This window comes from Scyliorhinus canicula, chromosome 13, assembly GCF_902713615.1.
Source record: "Scyliorhinus canicula chromosome 13, sScyCan1.1, whole genome shotgun sequence".
Classification (NCBI taxonomy): Eukaryota; Metazoa; Chordata; class Chondrichthyes; order Carcharhiniformes; family Scyliorhinidae; genus Scyliorhinus; species Scyliorhinus canicula.
In genome coordinates, this window is record NC_052158.1 from 44,228,606 (window position 1) to 44,252,227 (window position 23,622).

The 23,622-nt window shown below is 45.1% G+C and overlaps 3 non-coding genes and 1 pseudogene across 3 annotated transcripts; 2 read left to right on the plus strand and 2 right to left on the minus strand.

Annotated features, from left to right (window-relative positions):
• LOC119975579 overlaps nt 1-23,622 on the minus strand; it is a 173,578-nt pseudogene that overhangs the window by 52,121 nt on the left and 97,835 nt on the right.
• trnas-gcu lies at nt 13,628-13,709 on the plus strand. The gene has a single exon. It is a non-coding gene; the product is annotated as a tRNA-Ser (tRNA).
• Nucleotides 19,153-19,224, plus strand: trnaw-cca. The gene has a single exon. It is a non-coding gene; the product is annotated as a tRNA-Trp (tRNA).
• On the minus strand, nt 22,287-22,368 carry trnas-gcu. Its single transcript has one exon. It is a non-coding gene; the product is annotated as a tRNA-Ser (tRNA).

The window sequence follows — 23,622 nt, forward strand, 5'->3', positions numbered from 1 at the left end:
ATGTATATCAGGAAAAGCAAGGGTCCTAGTACTTACCGCTGTAAAACACCGCTACATTTGATAGAGATGTTCAAAATCAAGAGTGGGCTGGACAGTCGAGAGGGAGAAACTGGTGCAGCTTGTAAAAGCATCCAGAGGGCACAGATTTAAAGTGATTTGCAAAAGAAGCAAATGTGATGTCAGAAAAAAACTTGTTCATACGAATGGTTCAGATCTAGAATGCACTGCCTGGAAGTGTGCTGGAGGCACGTTCAATCGAGGCATTGAAGAGAGCATTAGATGATTATTTGAATAGAAACAATGTGCAGGGGCATGGGAAAAAGGCAGGGGAATGGCACTAAGTCATGACGGTCGGAGAGCCGGTGTAGACATGATGACCCAAATGGCCTCCTTCCACACCACACCAATTGTGTGTTTACGTTTTCCCTCCAGCCCGCAAGATTACGTTAAAACAGTTAAAATTAGTCTTGCAGAACATTCCTCAAAACTATTTCCCAATTGGTTAGACATACAAGTAGACATTCCTTGATGCAACAACCTCATATGGATATTTCATCTGTAAAATATTCCAGTAATATTACCACAATTTAACCCCACTGTTCCTGTTGGGGAGGTATGTCACAGGGCTCTCTCCCACTCTGCTGTAGCAATTGAAACAAAAATGAAAACAATACCCTGCTTTCTGAAAACATCCGACACTTTTCGGTGCTGGCTGGAAGCTGCTTCACTTTGCTTCTTCACAGTTCTGTCCCAGCACAGAGCACACTCCAGGAGGCCTTACAAACAAGCTTACTTCATATAGGGCACGACTTAAGGGAAATGAATCAGTTCTGTGTCAAGCACATTTAGCCGCGTGTTTCCTGGCGCCAGCAGCAGCCAGAACGAGGCTGCTATCGATCAGGACTTTGCTTCATTTCAGGGCCTGGGCAAGGAACGCCCCGCCGAGGCCGCACTCAGTCCCACATCCTGTTAGAACCAGCCCCGCTCGTGGCGCCGCAAAATCGAGACCCTCCCCCAAAGTGGCCTTCGGATCCACAATGCCTCAATACACTTATTAGGGAGTCTTTGTACCCCCCACTTTATAAGATTGGGCATTCCCAGGCCCTTTCCCTGGTGCGGGCAAAATGTCACCTGGGCACCTTGGCACTGCCAGGCTGGCATCCTGGTCGCATCACAGATGCCAGAATACAACCCTACGCAGTGTGGTCCCAGCCGTGCCGGAACCCGGCGTGGCAGCTGCAGACTACGTCCTGCCACAGTCGGGCAGGAGCCGTACTGCTGTCTAGGCTGCCTCAGCGGGAGGTGGTGTGGGGAGGTCCAGGGAGGCACTATCTAGCAGGTCTGGTCCGCGCAAGGCCGGCGCCATGTTGTACGGCGCAACCGCTGCAGGTCGTAGCATCGGTGAGGGGGTGCCGCCGATTCTTTCCAGATAAAATACCATGGATCACACGCACGTTTTCAGAATCAGAGAATCTGGCTCATAATGTTTGCACTCTGAATAGTAATGAGTTGGGGATAATTCATTTTAAAGCATTCAGTGACCCTAAAAGGCTGTAAAATCCATTTACGTCATCAGAGCAGACAAGAAATTGTAAATTACTTTCAATGCACAACACTTCCTCCTCAGTCTTTGATTTGATGTGGTGCATCAAATGGTGACATCAGCCACAGAAGGAAGAGACAGATCTTGTCTCTAATCAGCTGACCATCAGGTCACACCTTCCCTGAATATTTTTTTCATAGAATTTACAGTACAGAAGGAGGCCATTCGGCCCATCGAGTCTGTACCGGCTCCTGGAAAGAGCACCCTATCCAAGGTTAACACCTCCACCCTATCCCCATAACCCAGTAACCCCACTCAACACTAAGGGCAATTTTGGACACTAAGGGCAATTTATCATGACCAATCCACCTAACCTGCATATCTTTGGACTGTGGGAGGAAACCGGAGCACCCGGAGGAAACCCATGCACACACGGGGAGGATGTGCCGACTCCACACAGATAGTGACCCAAGCCGGAATCGAACCTGGGACCCTGGAGCTGTGAAGCGATTGTGCTATCCACAATGCTACCGTGCTGCCCTATGGGTGTGATGTCCGAAAGAGAGAGAGTGCCTAGCTATTGTCTTTGCATGTGAACATTTCAACCAGTACCTGTTTAAAGAACAAAGAAAATTACAGCACAGGAACAGGCCCTTCGGCCCTCCCAGCCTGCGCCGATCCAGATCCTTTATCTAAACCTGTCGCCTATTTTCCAAGGATCTACTTCCCTCTGTTCCCCGCCCGTTCGTATATCTGTCCAGATGCATCTTAAATTATGCTATCATGCCCGCCTCTACCACCTCCGCTGGCAAAGCGTTCCAGGCACCCACCACCCTCTGCGTAAAAACCTTTCCACGCACATCTCCCTTAAACTTACCCCCTCTAACCTTGAAATTGGGACCCCTTGTAATTGACACATCCACTCTTGGAAAAAGCTTGCTGCTATCCACCCTGTCCATACCTCTCATAATTTTGTAGACCTCAATCAGGTCCCCCCTCAGCCTCCGTCTTTCCAACGAAAACAATCCTAATCTACTCAACCTTTCTTCATAGCTAGCACCCTCCATACCAGGCAACATCCTGGTGAACCTCCTCTGCATCATCTCTAAAGCATCCACATCCTTCTGGTAATGTGGTGACCAGAACTGCATGCAGTATTCCAAATGTGGCCTAACCAAAGTCCTATACAACTGTAACTTGACCTGCCGACTCTTGTACTCAATACCCCGTCCGATGAAGGCAAGCATGCTGTATGCCTTCTTGACCACTCTATCGACCTGCGTTGCCACCTTCAGGGTACAATGGACCTGAACTCCCAGATCTCTCTGTACATCAATTTTTCCCAGGTCTCTTCCATTGACCATATAGTCCGCTCTTGAATTAGATCTTCCAAAATGCATGACCTCGCATTTGCCTGGATTGAACTCCATCTGCCATTTCTCTGCCCAACTCTCCAATCTATCTATATTTTGCTGTATTCTCTGACAGTCCTCCTCGCTATCAGCAACTCCACCAATCTTAGTATCATCTGCAAACTTGCTCATCAGACCACCTATTCCTTCGTCCAGATCATTTATGTGTATCACAAACAACTGTGGTCAGCACGGATCCTGTGGAACACCACTAGCCACCTTTCTCCATTTTGAGAAACTCCTTTCCACCCCTACTCTCTGTCTCCTGTTGCCCAGCCAGTTCTTAATTCATCTAGCTAGTACACCCTGAACCCCATACGACTTCACTTTTTCCATCAACCTGCCACGGGAAATTTTATCAAACGCAAATGTTTGGGATAGATAAATTGGTCCTGGCTCTGTTACATGGAACCCGCCTGGTCTGCACAGGTCCAATCTCCCCAGAACTCATCCCTATGTCCCAGGAATTGCCTGCTCGTCTGCATATTCCAGGGACCATTTATATACCATAAAAACATCCTCGCCTGCTCTCCCCATTCAGCATACTGAAGAGAGATATGGCGGAGGTGAAAGTTACTGCGCTTGACATCAGCATTTGACCGAGAATGGCATCAAGGAGGCAATCAAGTGTACTGCTTTGCCCTGGATGGTGTTGAGCTTCTTGTGTGTTGTTGGAGCTGCACTCATCCAGGCAAGTGGAGAGTAGTCCATCATATTCCTGACTTGTGCTTTGTAGATGGTGGACATGCTTTGCGAAATCAGGAAGCGAGTTACTCTTACTGGATTACTAGCCTCTGGCCTGCTCTTGTAGCCACAGTATTTATATGGCTCGTACAGTTTAGTTTCTTGTCAATGGTAACGTCCAGGATGTTGATTGTGGGGGATTCAGTGTTGGTAATGCCATTGAATGTTAAGGGGCGATTGTTTGATCTTCCCTTGTAGGAGATGGTAATTTCCTGGTACTTGTATGGCGTGAATGTTACTTACCACTTGTAAACGACCGGCTTGGATATTATCTTGGTATTGTTGCATTTTCACATGGTCTGCTTCAGTATCTGAGGAGTCGTAATTGTGTTGAACATTGTGCAGTCATGAGTGAACATCTCTCATATCTGACCTTATGTTGGAAGGAAGGAAGGTCATTGATGACGGAGCTGAAGATAGTTGGGCCTAGGAGACTACCCAAACTGAGCGTCAGTGAGTAGTTTTTTGCTAATTAAATGCCGTTGAAAGCACTGTTGATGACCCATTAATTTATTGAAGAGTGAGAATAGACTGATGTTGGGGCGTAATTATCTGGGTTGATTTGTCCAGCTTTTGTGCACAGGATATAGCTGGTTGGCAATTTTCCACATTCTTGGGCAGGTGCCAGTGTTGTAGCTGCACTGGAACAATTTGGCTAGGGGCTACACAAGTTCTGGAACACAGGTCTTCAGTGTTATTTCTGGAATATTGTCAAGGCCCACAGCCTTTGCAGTGTCCGGCACCTTCTGCCGTTTCTTCATATCATGTGTGGTAAATTGAATTGGCTGAAGAATAGGATCTGTGATGCTGGGGACCTCTGGAAATGGATCACCCACTCTGCACTTCAGACTCAAGATTATTGTGAATGCTTCAACCTTGTCTGTTGTTCAGATGTGCTGGGCTGCTCCATTATTAAGGATGGGGATATTTGTGGTGCCTTCTCTGCCAGGGAGTTGTTTAATTGTCCACCACCATTCACGGCTGGTTGTGGCAGGACTGCAGAGCTTAGATCGGGTCCGTTGGTTGTGGGATCGCTCAGCTCTGAATACTTGCTGCTTATGTTTGGCATGCAAGGAGTCCTGCATTGCAACTTTACCAGGTTGACACTTCATTTTTCAGTATGCCTCGTAATGCGCCTGGCATGGCCTCCTACACACTTCGTTGAACCAGGGATGATCCCCAGCTTGGTGGTAATGATAAAGAGTGGGATATGCAAGGCGATGATGTTACAGATTGTGACTGAGTACCATTCCTCTGCTGCTAATGGCCCACTGGGCCTGATGGATGCCCTGTTTTGGCTTGTTAGATCTGACGTGAATCTATCCCATTTAGCACGATGGTAGTGCTACACAACACGATGGGTGGTATTCTCAATGTGAAGACGGAAGTTAGTCTCCACAAGGACTGTGCAGTGGTTGCTCCTATTATCATGGACAAATGATTTGCGGCAGGAAGGTTGGTGAGGATTAGGTCTACTATGTGTTTCCCGCTTGTTGGATGCTTCACCGCATGTTGCAGACCTAGTCCAGCAGTTACGTCCTTTAGGACTCTTTCAGTTCAGTTAGTAGTACTGAGCCAGTCTTGGTGATGGACATTAAAGTCCCCACCCAGACCACCCTCTGTGCCCTTATCAACAACAGTGCTTCTTCCAAATGGTGCTCAACATAGAAGAGCATTAATTCATCAACTGAGGTTGGATGATATGTGTAAATCAGCAGGAGGTTTCATTGCTCAAATCTGACGTGAAGCCCAGAGACTCCATGAGGTCCAGAGCTGATGTTGAAGACTCCCATGGCAACTACTTCCCGACTTGATACCACTATGCCGCCATCTTTGTTCAGTCTGTCCAGCCGGTGAAACAGTACATACCCAGGGATGATGATAGTGGTGCTGGGACATTATCTGCATGGTATAATTCTGTCAGTATGGTTATGTCATGCTGTGTCTTGACTAATGTATGAGACAGCTCTTGCAATTTTGGCACATACCTCCAGATGTCAGTAAGGAGGACTTATTATGGGCAGCACAGTGGTTAGCACAATTGCTTCACAGCTCCAGGGTCCTAGGTTTGATTCCCGGCTTGGGTCACTGTCTGCGCGGAGTCTGCACATTCTCCTCATGTCTGCATGAGATTCCTCCGGGTGCTCCAGTTTCCTCCCACAGTCCAAAGATGTGCAGGTTCGGTGGATTGGCCATGCTAAATTGCCCTTCGTGTCCAAAAAGGTTAGGTGGGGTTACTGGGTTTCGGGGATAGGATGGAAGTGTGGGCTTAAGTAGGGTGCTCTTTCCAAGTGCCGGTGCAGACTCGATGGGCTCCTTCTGCACTGTAAATTGTATGTTTCAATGGTTTGCCATTATCTTTTCCATTGCCTAGGCCAATGCTGAGTGGTCCGTCCAGTTTATTTCCTTTTTATTGACTTTATAGTGTTTTAACAATGCTGGGCAATTTCAGAGCACATTTAAGAGGCAACCACAATACTGTGGATCTGGAGTCACATGTAGGCTAGACGAGGCAATGACTGAAGATGTCCTAAAGGACAATAGTGAACTTCTGAAGGCCAAATAACATATTGGGTTATTGAATCTCCGTTCAAACCGCAAGCCTGACTTTGAGCTTCCTGCCACTTGACCTTTAATTTCCCCACCTTTCTGTCCTTGGTCTGCTAGTGTTCCAGTGCAGATTAACGTAAACTCGGGGAGGATTGCCTCAACTGTTAACTCGCCCCACAGATTTCTGTCCTAGACATTGAGTTGAGGAACAATAATTAGCACTGCGTCTATCTTGTTTCATGTGTTTCTTGTTGGTTCTTTAGTTTTTGCTTCTTATTGTATTCCTTCACATTGTAGTTAGACAGCTGCTGTCCAGCCATTCACGCCTCATCTGGACCCATCTCCTGTTTCTTTGCCTGTTCCAACAATGATAATCTTTATTGTCACAAGTAGACTCACATTAACACTGCAATAAACTTGCTACATTACAGCGCCTGTTCGAGTACACAGAGCGAGAATTCAGAATGTCCAAATTACCTAACCGCATGTCTTTTAGGACTTGTGGGACGAAACCGGAGCACCCACGCAAACATGGGGAGAATGTGAAGATTCCTCACAGAGGGTGACCCAAGCCAGGAATTGAACCTGGGTCCTTGGCGCTGTGAAGCAACAGAGCTAACCACTGTGCTTAATGTGCTGCCCTTTGGATTTTGTTCTATAAAACATTCTGTCATTTAATCACTCCTGGGCCCCGATACCATTACTGACCTGCACTTTTGTTCACCCACTCCCAAACCCCACTCTTTCACTTGCTCAAAATCCATTACACTTCTATCTTTCCTCAGTTCTGATGAAGTGTCATTAACCTGCAACTTTAATTCATTTTCTCCCCACAATTACTGCTGAGAATTTCCAGCAATTTCTGTTTTTATTTCATAGTTTCGTCCTTGACTGAAAATATATCCCTTTGAAGCAAATAGTCAGTAAACTGCAAGTGGTAACATACACGTTTGAACATACTCATACTTGCAATCCAGTTTTGATTCCCTGATCAAGACAATATTTTACCATTTCCATTCTGTGCCCAGGGTATTAATTCCCATTCCATCTGCTCACATTGTTCATGCTCTACAGAATATAGGACTGACTTCTATCTGTAAATCATAGAATGATGCAGGACAGAAGGAGATCATTCTGCCTGTGTTAGTTCTTTGGTTTAACATAGAACATACAGTGCAGAAGGAGGCCATTTGGCCCATCAAGTCTACACTGACCCACTTAAGCCCTCACGTCCACCCTATCTCCCTAACCCAATAACCTCTCCTATCCTTTTTTGACACTAAGGGCAATTTAGCATGGCAACAATCTACCTAACCTGCAAATCTTTGGACTGTGGGAGGAAACCGGAGCATCTGGAGGAAACCCACACAGACACGGGGAGAATGTGCAGAGTCCACACAGACAGTGACCCAGCAGGGAATCAAACTCAGGACCCTGGCACTGTGAAGCCACAGTGCTAACCACTATGCTACCGTGCTGCCCAAGTGATGTAAATCATCTCAGAGCTCTCAGTAGTCCTGTATTTTATACCTTCTGATACTTCTCCAATTTCCTTACTTTCTCTTCCAAAACTTTTCTCGATGCAAAGCAAGTGTTGAAAAAACAGATCAATCTTTGAGAAGGTTGAAGCCGAATGGGAATTTATGCAAATTTGAGCTATTTCAGTATCAACACCAAGATATAGTAAAACTTCCCAAAGTGCTTCAATGGAGCTCAGCAAGAAACAGTCGACACTGAGACACATGTTTGGACAGCTGAACAAATCCCTGGTCAAGAAACACATTTTAAGAGGGATTTAAGGTGGAGAGGCAGCTGGAGATATTTCTGAGGACGTGGTTGCCAATGGTGGAACAATGAAAAGTGTAAATGAACAAGAAGACAGAGATGGATTCAGGAAGAGAAAGGGAAATGCCTTGGAATAGAACTGTAACTCCAGTCTGGTAAATGAGAATCCTCTCCCTGAACCACTAATGTTCACACAGCCGCTCATTCCATGTGTCCAGTTGGAAACCTGCCTGAACGAATAGTTAGTCTGACATTGTCAGATCAACCTATTACTGATTTTGTCAAACATTACCATAAATTCGACTGCACAATTATTAATTAATAATCTTTATTGTGACAAGTAGGCTAACATTAACACAGCAATGAAGTTACTAAGCCCCCAGTCGCCACATTCCAGCACCTGTTTGGGCACACGGAGGGAGAATACAGAATGTCCAAATGACCTAACCGCGCATCTTTCGGGACTTGTGGGAGAAAACCCACGCAGACACAGGAAGAACGTGCAGACTCCGCACAGACAGTGACCCAAGCCAGGAATCGAACCTGGGTTCCCTGGTGCTGTGAAACAACAGTGCTAACCACTGTGCTACCATGCTGCACAAACGTTGAATGCCTCATGACACACTGACTAGAAGACCAACACGGCACCCATTGCACCACAGAAGCAGACGTGCAGAAAGTGTTTCCTATTCCCATTAGGGTATATTAGAAGTTGTCTAAAGGCAGTTCAAAAGTTCAGCAATTTGCACAGTTTCAAGAGTGCTTTATAGTTTGTACATTCACAGTAACTTCATTGCAGTTTTAAAGTAAGCCTACTTGTGACAATAAAGATTATTATTATTATTATACTTTTCGCCATCCTGTGACTGTGAAATGAGCAACAGAAACTCCAGTCAAACTCAGAAAGAACACAGACAGGTTGGCAGAATGGAAGGACATGTGGCAGATGAAGAATGAAGAGATTAATTTTGGTAATAATAATAATCTTTATTGTCACAAGTAGGCTTACATTAACACTGCAATTAAGTTACTGTGAAAATCCCCTATTCGCCACATTCTGCACCTGTTTGGGTACACAGAGGGAGAATTCAGAATGTGTAATTCATCTAACCTGCACATCTTTGGACTGTGGGCAGAAACAGGAGCATCCGGAGAAAACCCACGCCGACACGGGGAGAACGTGCAGACTCCGCACAGACAGTGATCCAAGCAGTACATCGAACCTGGGACCCTGGTGCTGTGAAACAAAAGTACTAACCACTATTCCACGCCGCTCCCTGTACCACTGTGCCACCCCAAAAAGTGCCACTGGAGCTTCTGGACAGCTACAAAGGTCCCCGTCTGAGAATTGAACCCCGGTCTCCCGCGTGACAGACAGGGATACTAACCACTATATTAATGAGGAACTGTGTTATATCAATAGTTCAATCAATAATTCTTTCATGGGATACGGGCATAGTAAAGCCAGCATTTTTTGCCTGCCCCCAATAGCCAATTGCCGTCAGACTGAGTGGCAGTCAAGCACATTGCTGTGGATCTGGAGTCACATATATGCCAGACCAGGTAAGGACAGCAGATGTCCTTCCCTAAAGGGCCATTTACGACAATAGTTTGATTTCATGGTCATTAATTAATTAGCAATTGCAGGTAATAATAATCTTTTTGGTGCCACACGTAGGATTACATTAACACTGCAATGAAGGGGCAGCATGGTTGTGCAGTGGTTAGCACTGTTTCCTCATGCTGCAGAGGTCCCAGGTTCGATCCTGGCTCTGGGTCACTGTCCGTGTGGAGTTTGCACCACGTTCTCCCCTTGTTTGTGTGGGATTCACCCCCACAACACAAAGATGTGCAGGGTAGGTGGATTGGCTTTGCTAAATGGCCCCTTAATTGGAAAAAATGAATTGTGTACTCTAAATTTATAAAAAGAAAACACTGCAATGAAGCTACTGTGAAAATCCCCTAGTCGCCACACTTCGGAGCCTGTTCAGGTACACGGAGAATTTAGAATGTCCGATTCAACTAACAAACGTCTTTCAGGACTTCTGGAAGGAAAACCCATGCAGATACGAGGAGAACGTGCAGACTCCGCACAGACAGCAACCCAAACAGGGAATCGAACCCAGTTACCTGGCACTGTGAAGCAATAGTGCTAACCACTATGCTACAAACTGTAGCACGACAGAGAACGAGGGCCACTCCTCAAATGATATTTGCAAAAAATTGTCATCATGCATGTGTATCTAACATAAAATTCAGCTTCCAATTGTTTTCAGTAGAAACTTTGTTTCAATAAAAGCCAGACCTCAAGACCATTAAATGAGTTCTTAGTCAGAGACAATGAGATAAGCGAAGTTCATTAAAAACGGTGCCATGGACACTCCTTGTGCCTGATCAAATTTGGAACTAAAACAGTTAAATAATGATGTTGAATGAAAAAAACATAACTTAAACAGTGTGAAAACGGCAACATGAGGACACAAGGACTAGGTGAGGTCTCAGGCCAGATAAAGGCCCGATGTAATGACACACAGAACATCAGAAATCAATTGTCATTCACACATTTATTGTGGACTGGTGCCATCTCCTGGCTAAACGGAAGTCCTGCGACAAAGACCTCATTCAAGAGCATCTTAAATTTGAAGTGAAATAACATAAAGTAAGAGTTATTACAAATTAGTTTTCAAGCAAAGCACAAAATAAAATTTATTGCTGAAGTCGCCCTAGTCCCAGGCTGCTTTCTCCTTTGAGGGGGAGAACTGAGTGTTAAATCAGGTGATTTAACCTGAGGGTCACCACACCTCCTGTAAGGGGCAAGGTTGAGAAGGTGGGATCTTCATGAATAACCTCAGGCGTTCCACGCTGTTGACTGCGCTCTAAATCACAAACCAGCTCGCCAGCCACCTGAGCTAAACCATTCTCCAAATTACAAAGTAAATGGTGTTTGGTTGTGGCATGTATGTGTTGGTATAGTGGTGAGCGTAGCTGCTTCCCAAGCAGTTGACCCAGGTTTGATTCCTGCCCATCGCAGTAATGGTTTGTTTTCAAATTTGTGCATGATATCGTGAGTTTTAAACTGACCAGCAAAAAAAGTTCTAACGCAGAATTTATGAGAAAAAAGGACTGGTAGTTAAATAAGCAACTTTGATCATAATTATTTTTTTAAGGTAAAATTAGATTTTAATGTTCGACTATTTATTAATAAAGTTATTATTTTCAGGATGTGGGCATCATTTGGTGAGGGCAGAGTTTATTGCCCATCCTTAGTTGCCCTTGAGAAGATGGTGGGGAGATGCAGTCCCTTAGGTGCTGTAAAAGAGGGAATTCCAGGATTTTGCCCCAGTGACAGTGAAGGAACAGTGAGTGACTTAAGGGGGAACCTCCAGGTGGCGTGGTACCCAGGAATATGCTGCTCTTGCCTTTTGAGATGATGTGGAGATGCCGGCGTTGGACTGGGGTGAGCACAGTAAGAAGTCTTACAACACCAGGTTAAAGTCCAACAGGTTTGATTCAAACACGAGCTTTCGGAGCACAGCTCCTTCCTCAGGTGCCTTTTGAGATGGTAGTGGTCGTAGAATCCCAACAGTGCAGGAAGAGGCTATTCGACCCATCGCGTCTGCACTGACCCTCTGAAAGAACACCCTACCTAGGCCCAATCCCCAACACGATTCCCCGAACCCACCGAGGTGCAATTCAGCATATCCAATCTGAGGGGCAAGGTTGAGAAGGCGGGCCTTCATGATTCAGATCTATTCTAACCTCGTGATCCGAACTGGAATCTAATTCACCTGGTTCTCTCTCTGTTAATACTGTCTCGGTGAGGAGTACCTCACTGATTGGATGGACAGGTGATCGTTCTTCAGTCCGACAATGGACAGAACCAGCTGAATAATAAAGCACTTTCTGATAAGTTTATATTTCAAACTGGAATAGTCTAATCGAAACACAAAAATGTACTTCTAATCTGCTCCAAGTACACTTTCACGACTCCCTGAAACAATATGTCTATTTCCTGGCGGAATGAAGCCAGGCTGGATACCTGTAACTCAATGATCAGATAATGTCCATCATGAAGCGTGTGTTCCGATGATCGATGGATTCCTCTCTGAAACCGGGAGGGTTTGTTTTTGCAGTCAAATGATTGTTGATTCCAGTCTTTCACGGTTGACTGTCACACTGTGTGGAAACTTGTTGGACATGATATTGAAGTGCATCACATCAGTCCATTCACAAAAGTCCCTGAGCTGATGTGATGGGAATTAATTTGACTGACATAAGAACATAAGAACATAAGAACTAGGAGCAGGAGTAGGCCATCTGGCCCCTCGAGCCTGCTCCGCCATTCAATTAGATCATGGCTGATCTTTTGTGGACTCAGCTCCACTTTCCGGCCCGAACACCATAACCCTTAATCCCTTTATTCTTCAAAAAACTATCTATCTTTACCTTAAAAACATGTAATGAAGGAGCCTCAACTGCTTCACTGGGCAAGGAATTCCATAGATTCACAACCCTTTGGGTGAAGATGTTCCTCCTAAACTCAGTCCTAAATCTACTTCCCCTTATTTTGAGGCTATGCCCCCTAGTTCTGCTGTCACCCGCCAGTGGAAACAACCTGCCCGCATCTATCCTATCTATTCCCTTCATAATTTTAAATGTTTCTAGAAGATCCCCCCTCATCCTTCTAAATTCCAACGAGTACAGTCCCAGTCTACTCAACCTCTCCTCATAATCCAACCCCTTCAGCTCTGGGATTAACCTAGTGAATCTCCTCTGCACACCCTCCAGCGCCAGTACGTCCTTTCCCAAGTAAGGAGACCAAAACTGAACACAATACTCCAGGTGTGGCCGCACTAACACCTTATACAATTGCAACATAACCTCCCTAGTCTTAAACTCCATCCCTCTAGCAATGAAGGACAAAATTCCATTTGCCTTCTTAATCACCTGTTGCACTTGTAAACCAACCTTCTGTGACTCATGCACTAGCACACCCAAGTCTCTCTGAACAGCGGCATGCTTTAATATTTTATTGTTTAAATAATAATCCCGTTTGCTGTTATTCCTACCAAAATGGATAACCTCACATTTGTCAACATTGTATTCCATCTGCCAGACCCGAGCCCATTCACTTAACCTATCCAAATCCCTCTGCAGACTTCCAGTATCCTCTGCACTTTTCGCTTTACCACTCATCTTAGTGTCATCTGCAAACTTGGACACATTGCCCTTGGTCCCCAACTCCAAATCATCAATGTAAATTGTGAACAATTGTGGGCCCAACACGGATCCCTGAGGGACACCACTAGCTACTGATTGCCAACCAGAGAAACACCCATTTATCCCAACTCTTTGCTTTCTATTAATTAACCAATCCTCTATCCATGCTACTACTTTACCCTTAATGCCATGCATCTTTATCTTATGCAGCAACCTTTTGTGTGGCACCTTGTCAAAGGCTTTCTGGCAAGGCAAAGACATAAACTACATTTCCAACATTGAACACACGGCTGAAGACAAAGAGGAATATGTTCTATGTAACAATTCATGGGTGGGAAAGGAGCAGAAGGCGGTTTGACAAGTGTATTTGTGAGACGAGGTGGCCGAGTGGTTAAGGCGATGGACTGCTAATCCATTGTGCTCTGCACGCGTGGGTTCGAATCCCATCCTCGTCGATCTTTCATCCACCGGTTTATCAGAAGTAAATCACTTTTGCCACAAGGTGGATCTACAATCACTGATGTGACAATCCAGTCCAAGTTGTGAGGCCAGATTGTATCGAGTTGTGTTGGAAGAGCCCGAATTCAAAGAGTGAGTTGAATTGATCGGATAGAGAGGAACTACTTTGTCTGTTGTGGAGTGTCAAAGTCAAGCCACATTTCTTTGTTCAGGGAATCACGAGTTTAAGAAATGCTGACATTAACCCCACAAAAATCTGCTGAAGCTGGGGAATGAAGGGATTCAAAAAACAAACTAATAACTTTAATGTAGCGGCGGCAATACAGCTTCACCGGAATGATACTGTTAAAGAAAGGTTCAATTATGAGGACAGGTTAGAATCATAGAATGGTGACAGCACAGGGTGAGGCCATTCAGCCCGCGTGTCCGTGTCAGTCGCCAGTAGATGCCTCGTATTCCCGTGATAAAAACAGAAAATGCTGGAAAATCTCAGCGGCCTTGCCTTTGTACTCGACGCTTCTATTTATAAAGCCAGGTTCCAAATGTCTTTTGTTCTGTTCCCTGTGGAGACCAACGAACCAAAAAGAACCAAATTAACCCAATGATCCTGATGAGAAACTCAAGAGACAACATTTTATTTCTTATGATTTTACTTGAACAATCAAACAAAATTCAACATCAATCGAAGAAACAAATTGCAGTTGATATAATCTACAAATTCTGCATTATTTTTGGTTTCTCCTTTGAGGAATGTAATGTCTTATCAAAAAATTTGGTTCCGCATTTGTAGCCCTCAGACTCTCAGCTCCGCCCGAGTTCCCAGCTTCCCAGCAGATATTAAACAATATGTTGAATTTTTATTCTGCATTAAGTGAATGATCGCTCATTTCTCCGCATAGAACTCTCTCTGATCCGATTAACACTATTTACTGTGTCACCCAGCTGTGTCACCCAGGAGTTCAACGTCCACCTTTCCAGTGCTGTATTTCTCTATCTGTTGCAAATGAAGCAGATATGGTGTTTAAAAACAAAACATTCACACGGGTGGTGGATGTGGAATGCATTGCCTGGAAGTGTGGCGGAGGCAGGTTCAACTGAATATTCAAGAGAGCGTGAGGGGGTTATGGGGAAAAGACAGGGGAATGGAATTAAGGCATAATATTTGTTTGAGCCGGTGCAAACATGTTCTGCGCCGTAACAATTCTGTGATTCTGTGATGTGGTCCCGCCAATTCCCTGTATGACTCAAGAATAACATCCTCATTTTTATGTTCAATTCCTCTCGAAATAAAGGATAGAATTCTATTCACCTTAATTACTTGTTGTACTGACATACTCAGTTTTCGTAACTCGTGCACTAGAAAATCGAGACCCCTCGTAATTCAGCAGTCGTCGGACATTAAGGTAATGCTCTGTTTATTTGTATTCTACCTGCCATAGCAAAAGACTTTGCAATTAAAACATTGACTTTAAGCTGCCAGGTTTCTGCCACTCACTCAACCTCTCTGCAGCTGACTGCAAGCTCCGTACGTTCTCTTCACAACACTTAATGACCTATCTTTGTGTAATTTGCAGAACATCCCCACACAATGAAGTTTGTTGGAATAAAATCCAGAACCCGCAGCAAATAATTTCATGAGCCTGACACGATCTGAACAGAGAGCCATCTGATTTGGATTCAGACACGCTATCCCCGCAAGGCCTTGACTATATTCTGTAAATTGAAGATCAAACGGGGATCATGAAATCAAACAGTATTTACGTCAAATGGAAGAGTAGTTGGTGGGGAGGGGGGGGGGGGGGAGTTGAGGGGTGCAGATGATGAGAGAGCAGAAACATATTATCGCGTGGGATACATTTATTCTCACATTTCCATTACATTCAGTGAGTGAGAAATACTCCGGCATTTGGGTTCAAAATTAATCCTAATCTGACTCAATCCACGAATGATAGAGTTTTATTTTCTTTTGTTTTTAATCAGTGAGGTGCTACAAACTGTGGACCAGCAGTGACCCAGGTACAAAGGCAGCAGTTAATCCTTTCTTTTCCTCCTTCCTACATTCCTCTCTTCCTTTCTCTTTTCTCTCCGAGATTTCTAAAATGACGGAAATTCCAATTTGGTTTCCATTTCATTCGGGGTTTTATCAATTCCAAACGATATTGAACACTCCAATCGAATGGATTTGTTATTTCCCATTGTTGCTCCCTGTGTTTTATTGTGTTGTATTCTCTCACTGTCTGGCTGATGATCAATGTTCCGTCTTCCTGACTGTTCTGGTGAAGGTCAGCGGCACCTCCCGCCTCGCCAGCTTGAGGCTGCTCCTCTCTAATCATAGAAACAGAGACACAAGGAGCAGGAGGAGTCTATTCAGCCCTTCCAGCCTGCTCCGACATTCATCCAACTCAATAGCCAGATCCTGCCTTCCCCCCATATCCTTTGACTCCTTCGCCTCAAGTGCTATATCTAACTGTCTCATGTCAACATACAAGGTCTTGGCTGCAACGACTTCAGGTGGGAGCGAATTCCACAGGTTCACCACTCTCTAGATGAAGAAAATGACCCTTAACTTTGTCCAAAACGGTCTCCCCATATCCTCAGGCTGTGACCCCTGGTTCTGACACCCCGTTCCACTCTTCCCCCCTCACCATCAGGAACATTCTTCTTGCATCTACACTTTTGGAATTCAATAGCTCTCTGTGTGATCCCCCCTCACCAGGTTGATTCGGGAGTTGAGAGCATTGGCTTATGTGGAGAGACTGAGCAGACTGGGAGTATATCAATTGGAATTTAGAAGAATGAGGGGGGAATCTTATAGAAACAGGTAAAATTATGAAGTGAGCAGATAAGTTAGAAGCAGGGAGGTTGTTTCTACTGGTTGGTGAAACTAGAACTGGGGCATAGCCTCAAAATAAGGGGGAGCAGATTTGAGACAGAGTTGAGGAGGAACGTCTTCACCCAATTCCCTGCCCAATGAAGCAGTTGAGGCTACCTTGTTGAATGTTTTTTTTAAGGCAGATAGATTTTTGAACAGTAAAGGAATTACGGCTTTTGGTGAGTGGGTGGGTAAGTGGAGCTGAGTCCACAAAGATCAGCCATGATCTTATGAAAAATGAAATTCGCTTACGGTCACAAGTAGGCTTCAAATGACGTTACTACATTCAGACGCCTGATGCAGGAATTGAACCATGTTGCTGACCTGCCTTGGTCTGCTTTAAAAACCAGCTCTTTAGCCCTGTGCTAAACCAGCCCCTATTGAATGGCCTACTCCAGCTCCTAGTTCTTATGTTCATTCTTCTGAACGCCAGCGAGTACATTCCTAACTGACTCAATCTCTCCTCATAGGTCAGTCCTGCCATCCCAGGAATCAGTCTGCTGAACATTTTCTGCACTCGCTCTTCAGCAAGAACATTCTTTCTCTGATATGGATACGGAAACTTCACACAATGTTTCAGGTGTGGCCTCACCAAGGCCCTGTAGAATTGCACCAAGACATCCCTGCTCCTGTACTCGAACCCTCTCATACCCTTTCCATTCTTTATAACCTGCTACATCTGCATACTTACCTTTCGTTGCTGCTGTACCAGGACATCCAGGTCACATTGCACATTCTCCTCCAGAAATTTATGGTCATTTAAATAACAATCCCCGCCAAAGTGGATAACCTCACATTTATCCAAATTGTGCGGCATCTGTCGTTCATATGCCCACTCACACAACTCATGTGGAGTGAGAGCAGTTCTTGCTGTCAGACACATGGAGAACGTGCAGACTCCTCACAAAAAATGACCCAAGGTGGGAACCAAACCTGGTACCCTGGAGCTGAAAAGCAGCAGTGCTACCCACTGTGCTACCATGCTGCCCAGCCATTGAGTTTGCACCTGATCCTCCAAAAGAGCACAAACAGCCTGATGCCCACTTCCCCGCCATATCCCCGTAACCCTGCACATTGCTCATGAACAATCCACCAAACCTGCCCATGTTTAGACTGTGGAAGGAAACTGGAGCACCCGGAAGGAAACCAGGCATACACGGGGAGAATGTGCAAACTCCACACAAATAGCCACGCAAGGCCGGAATCCAAGAATTATGAAATTCCAACTGGCAGGAAAAATTGCTTCAACTCCACATTTGGAAAAGTTGCGTGAGTGGACAAATTAATGGCAGATGGGGTACAATTTGGATAAATGTGAGGTTATCCACTTTGGTAGCAAAAACAGGAAGGCAGATTATTATCTGAAAAGCCATAAATTAGGAGAAGGGAATGTGCAACGAGACCTGGGTACCCTCGGACACCAGTCGCTGGGGGTAAGGATGCAGGTGTAATAGGCGGTAAAGAAGGAAATGGCATGTTGGCTTTCATCACAGAGAATTTCAGTGCAAGAGCTGGGATGGTGCAGTTACACAGGGCCGTGATGAGGTCACACCTGGAATATTGAGAAGTTTTGGTGGAGGTGTCCAGAGCCAGTGGTTAGTCTGAGGATATGGGGTAGGCCGTTTTGGAAAGAGATGAGGAGACATTTGTTCACCCAGCGAGTGGTCAGTCTGTATAATTTGCTCCCCCAGGACATAGTTGAGGCCAAAACACTGTATGTTTACAAGAAGCAGTTAGATATAGCACTTGGGGCGAAGGGAATGTAAGTATATTGGGGAAGAGGGGATTAATTTATTGAGTTGGATGATCAGCCATTGTCATAATGAATGTCGGAGCAGGCTGGAAGGGCTGAATAGACTCCTCCTGCTCCTTGTGTCTCTGTTTCTATGATTAGAGAGGAGCAGCCTCAAGCTGGCGAGGCGGGAGGTGACCTGATTTTCCCCAGAACAGACAGGAAGGCGGAACATTGATCATCAACCAGACAGTGAGATAATCCAACACAATAAAACACAGGGAGCAACAATGGGAAATAACAAATCCATTCGATTGGAATGTTCAATATCGTTTGGAATTGATAAAACCCCGAATGAAAAGGAAATCAAATTGGAATTTCCATCATTTTAGAAATCTGGGAGAGAAAAGAGAAAGGAAGAGAGGAATGTAGGAAGGAGGAAAGGAAAGGACGGAACTGCTCCCTTGTACCTGGGTTACTGCTGGTCCAGTTTGTAGCATCTCACCCATTAAAAAAAGGAAATAAAACTCTATCATTCGTGGATTGAGTCAGATTAGGATTAATTTTGAACCCAAATGCCGGAGTATTTCTCACTCACTGAGTGTAATGAAAATGTGAGAATAAATTTCTCCCACAGGATAATCTGTTTCCGCTCTCTCTCCGTTTGTTTTGCCTGTTACTCTTCCATTCGACATAAATCCACAGAAAGTAAAGGAGGGAGGCAGCAAATATCCTGTTTCCTTTCATCATTTCAGTTTGATCTTCAATATCCAAAATATAGTCAAAGTGTTAATAAAAAAAATCTATGCCGAAAAATATTCCATCCTCTGCCGCTGGGCCTGTGGCGCAACGGTAGCGCGTCTGACTCCAGATCAGAAGGTTGCGTGTTCAAATCACGTCAGGCTCACGGCAATGTTCCTGGATTTTACATCTGGACCAAGTTCATTGTGTGGGCATATTCTCGAAATGGTTAGGATCCAAGGAGGATGCCAATGATATTTTCCCCAGATTTCAGCTTTGCCCGCTCAATTTATATTTTTCCATAGTTTTACATCGGAACAAAATATCAGGAGATTCAATCTCGTCCTGTTGAAACAGAATGACAATGATTTCAGTCAGAAATGTTCACAAACAACAGCAATTTCTTTCTCCAAAGAGAAAGCTTTGACAAAGGGTCATCTGGACTCGAAACGTTAGCTCTTTTCTCTCCCAACACATGCTGAGATTTTCCAGCATTTTCTCTTTGGTTTCAGAATCCAGCATCCGCAGTAATTTGCTTTATCCAGAAATGTATTTCTGCTCACTGTACACAGTTATAGTGATCTGTAATAAACAGCAGGGGAGGGAACCGCAGTCCGCAGTCTTCACCTTAACGGTGAATCTGAATTTCAGTTTTGGGGTTTCAGGGAGAGCGGATGTTATTGTGGAAACTGAAGTCACTTTTCCTGTGAATGGAGCCGCTTAAAGAGCCCTGGTCGGCCTGAGAGTCGCGAACTCGGGGTCAGTGGGGGTCTGGAGACAAGACAAATCCCAGAGAAATGGAAAGAGATTTGAAAGAGGGAGGGAGTGGGATAGGAAAAAGAAGGCAAAGCCGGAGGGTGACACAATGGGTGATATTGAGAGAGGGACAGAGGGCGGGAGCTGAAGGCAGAGAGGAAGCTGGAAGCAGGATTCCGGGTAAAACTCCTCTTCTCTGGTAAATAGACTGGTTCGATTGTTCAGATCCGCCCGCGAGGGGAAGATGGAGTCTCCGTTTCTATTGTGGTTTATTGCTGGATATTATTATGTTTCCTTATTGCCCCTGTGTGGGGTATTATGGATGTTGTGTTACAAACCTTTCCTCTTCTCGAAGTTCAAGGAGTAACTTTACTAAATGATGCAATTGTGATAATAAAACGTAACACCTTCTAGTGAGTGGAGGTGTGATATTGGCAGCAATAACACCCACAACACAGCAGATGTCTGTTTCCCTCAGGGAAAATCGATTATAGAGTTTCCCTGTTTTGTTACATTGATGTGGAGATGCAAGCGTTGGACTGGGGTGAGCACAGTATAACGTTTTACAACACCAGGTTAAAGTCCAACATGTTTGTTTCAAACACTAGCTTTCGAACACTGTTCCTTCCTCAGGTGAATGGAGAGGTAGGTTCCAGAAACATATATATAGACAAATCAAAGATGCCAGACATGCTTAGAATGCGAGTATTTGCACGTAATTGAATCTTTATAGATCCAGAGATAGGGGTAACCCCAGGTTAAAGAGGTGTGAATTGTCTCAAGCCAGGACAGTTGGTAGGATTTCGCAAACCCAGGCCAGATGGTGGGGGATGAATGTAATGCGACATGAATCCAAGGTCCCGGTTGAGGCCGTATTCATGTGTGCGGAACTTGGCTATGAGTTTCTGCTTGGCGATTCTGCGTTGTCGCGCGTCCTGAAGGCTGCCTTGGAGAACGCTTACCCGGAGATCAGAGGCTGAATGCCCTTGACTGCTGAAATGTTCCCCAACTGGAAGGGAACATTCCTGCCTGGTGATTGTCACGTGATGTCCGTTCATTCGTTGTCACAACGTCTGCATGGTCTTGCCGATGTACCACGCTTTGGGACATCCTTTCCTGCAGTGTATAAGGCAGACAATGTTGGCCGAGTCGCACGAGTATGTAATGCGTACCTGGTGGGTGGTGTTCTCACGTGTAATGGTGGTATCCATGTCGATGATCTGGCATGTCTTGCAGAGATTGCCGTGGCAGTGTTGCACAGTGTCGAGGTCGCTGTTCTGAATGCTGGGTAGTTTGCTGCAAACAATGGTTTGTTTGAGGTTGCGCGGTTGTTTGAAGGCAAGTAGTGGGGGTGTGGGGATGACCTTGGCAAGATGTTCATCTTCATCAATGACGTGTTGTAGATGTCATAGTTTCACCGCTCCGGGAAAGTACTGGACAACGAAGGGTACTCTGTCGGTTGTGTCCTGTGTTTGTATTCAGAGGAGGTCGGTGCGGTGTTTTGCTGTGGCGTGTTGGAACTGTCGATCGATGAGTCGAGCGCCATATCCCGTTTATACGAGGGCATCTTTCAGCATCTGTAGATGTCTGTTACTCTCCACCTCGTCTGAGCAGATCCTGTGTATATGGAGGGCTTGGCCATAGGGGATGGCTTCTTTAATGTGTTTATGGTGGAAGCTGGAGAAGTGGAGCATCGTGAGGTGATCCGTGGGCTTGCGGTAAAGTGAAGTACTGAGGTTACCGTTCTTGATGGAGACGAGTGTGTCAAAGAATGCAACTGATTTTGTAGAGTAGTCCATGGTGAGTCTGATGGTGGGATGGAACTTATTGATGTCATCGTGTAGTCGTTTCATTGATTCTTCACTGTGGATCTGCGGGTAACTGTCTATAGTGTTCCTGGTCTTCACCTTCGACAGGACGCGTTCTTCATCCAGATGCATGGAACAGCCATGGGGACCAAAGTTGCACCTCAATACACCAACATCTTCTGTCCGTTCTGTTCAGTATGACGGTGGCCCATCCTTTTCTGTTTTTATCACGGGAATACGAGACAACTCCTGGCGACTGACACGGACACGTTTGCTGAATGGCCTCACCCTGTGCTGTAACTATTCTATGATTCTAACCTGTCCTCATAATTGAAACTTTCTATACTGTATCATTCTGGTGAATCTGCACTGCTGCCACTACATTAAAGTAATGAATTCATTTTTTGAATGCATCATTCCCCAGCCTCAGCAGATTTTTTTGGATTAATGTCAACATTTCTTAAACTCGTCATTCCCCTGAACAAGAAGAAATATGGCTTGACTTGACACTCCCCAATAGACAAAGTAGCTCCTCTCTAACTTTCCGATCAATTCAACTCAGTCTTTGAATTCGGGCTCTTCCAACACAACTTGATACAGTTTGGCATCACAGCTTGGACTGGATCGTCAGATCAGTGATTGCAAAAGTGAATTATTTCTGAGAAAACGGAGATGGGATCCGAACCCACGCGTGCAGAGCACAATGGATTAGCAGTCCATCGCCTTAACCACTCAGCCACCTCGTCATTTTCCTCGAAATCCTGTACAGTATATCTCTGTTATATTGCAGCTCAATCATTCACGCGCTATTACCGAGTGAAGTGGTGAACCGATAGGTCGAAATAGACGGACGAGGGAGTTTTCTCTCGCAGACCCACTTCTTCTACTTTATGTGAGTATAAATGAATCATTCTGTATCTGTCATCCTCTGATACAATATATCTGTGTCATATTCTGACCGTGTTTGGCATTTTCTGCTGCTGTGTGAGCGTTGGGTCACTTTCTGATTGTGTCGGTGGAATTGTGCGTGAACAAGCGATTTGTTCCGACAGTTGGTTTCCGGAACGGTCAATTAGATTACCATTAATTGTGAATTTGTCAGGATGGCCGAGCAGCCTAAGGCGCTGCCTTCAGGTCACCGTCTTTTCTCGAGGCGTGGGTTCGCATCCCACTCCTGATGTGGATTTTTCTCTGCGAGGCACCATCCAAACATGCGAAATCTTTCACCTAGAGACGCAAGGGGAGCAGACAGAGAGAAAAATACAGGACTGTGTGGAGTTTGCACATTCTCCCCGTGTCTGCGTGGGTCTCATCCCATAAACAGAAAGTTGGGTGGATTGTCCTTTTTGAATAAGTGCAGTACATTAGCTTTCTCCCAACCCATTGGAACGTTTCCCACATCCAGCAAATTTTGTAATATTGTAACCATGGATACACTATCTCTGCTGTCTCTTTCCTTGAGACCACAGGATGTAGGCCATTCGGCCATATTGGCATGTTTGCCTTCAATCTCAATCACTTGTTTAATACATCAGGTTAGGTGGATTGGCCATGTTATATTGTCCCTTAGTATCCAATAGGTTAGATGGAGTTACTGGGTTATGGGAATAGGGTGGGGGCATAATGACGGTGCTGACTCGTTCGGCCTTTTTGCACTGTGGGAATTCTATGATTTCTTCTGAATGCAAATAGGAAAGTGGCTGCTGCCATCTTTACAGTTTGGGGGCTCTGGAAAAAATTGATCAACCTGTTGCTGATTACGTCAGCGTCAACTCCACAATTTGAGCCCACAACTTTGAAATCTTTACGGGACAGTCTACCCGTTGTAGCACAGAGCCAAATGCACCACGAGGGAATTTCTGAACTTGTCCAACAGGCAGTCCAAAAAGTTTAGTAATTTTGCACTGTAACGACAGTTGAAAAGTATTTTATTGTCTGTAAATTGTTTGGGGCGTCCTATGGCTGTGGAAAGACGGATAGAAACTGCAGCCGAACTGCAG